The following is a 1,090-nucleotide window of genomic DNA, read 5'->3' on the forward strand; positions in this document are numbered from 1 at the left end:
GGTTTCAAACTGTTGACCTTACACTTAGCAGCTAAATATGTAAACACCATGCCACCAGAGCTGCACATCATTAAAAAATAATGATGAAATTGTGAAGCAGCTCATGATAATGGATGGGTTCAGAGGCTATCATAATGAGTGAAGTTAGTCAAGCACAAAAGGACAAATACCATATGAGACCACTATTATAAAAGAAAAAATCAAGATAAAAGCTTTTACGCCGAAAGAAACAGACTTTGATGGTTACGAGGGATGGCGGGGAAAGAAGGGAAGGGGAAGCAAGAGGCTCGATGGTTAGCTAGTTGACACTAACTTGGCGCTAACTTGGTGAAGGTGAAGAGAATATCTTACAAGAGGGAGAGGGAAATAAAAGAGGAGGGGGCAGGGAACGCTACTGGGAGGTTAGATAAAGTTTTTAAGTTGTTGAATACAAAGATGATCATCTGAAATGTAAACTCCCACCTAATTTACAATAAAAAATTTCTTAAGGAAAAACGAAATTAATAGATTAGGTGCTGTCAGGGGCGAAAGGACAAAGTCACAATCCAGTGACCTCAGGGCACAGGGAGTCATTTCAAGAACATACTTGAAACAAGGAATCCTTTGGAGAATGAGTTATCTCTCAGGGTCAATTGACTCTGGTGGCCAAGCTAATGTGGGCTCTCATCTCATTTGGGGTTGCTCCTCAAACAAGGGGACCAGCCCTTCTCTGCTTTCCTTCAACAGTCCTGCTGTAACCTGCTGACTCCCTCCACTTGCCTACCTTGTCGCCCACTGCCTTCTGACTTCTGCCTCCGGAATTCTTTCCAGCCTCCTGCCTCCGCCTCTCCGAGAGAGACCTGACTGGGTCAGCAACCCAGGAAGCACAAAATTCAAACCTTGGCGACTTCAATCTTTTCTCCACTTGTGATGTTTATTGGCCCAGTTGTGAAGATTTTTGTTTTCTTTAGGTTGGAGTGTAATCACCAAAATAGCCGTAGGTTCTCTAGTTTAAGTTAAACATTGGGGTCCTGGGGGAGGGGGAAAATGAGCTGATACCAAGGGCTCAAGTAGAAAGAAAATGTTTTGAAAATGATGGTGGGAACAAATG

Source organism: Echinops telfairi, unplaced genomic scaffold (genome assembly GCF_000313985.2).
Source record: "Echinops telfairi isolate 266 unplaced genomic scaffold, ASM31398v2 ScPeMD7_70;HRSCAF=299, whole genome shotgun sequence".
Taxonomy (NCBI): domain Eukaryota; kingdom Metazoa; phylum Chordata; class Mammalia; order Afrosoricida; family Tenrecidae; genus Echinops; species Echinops telfairi.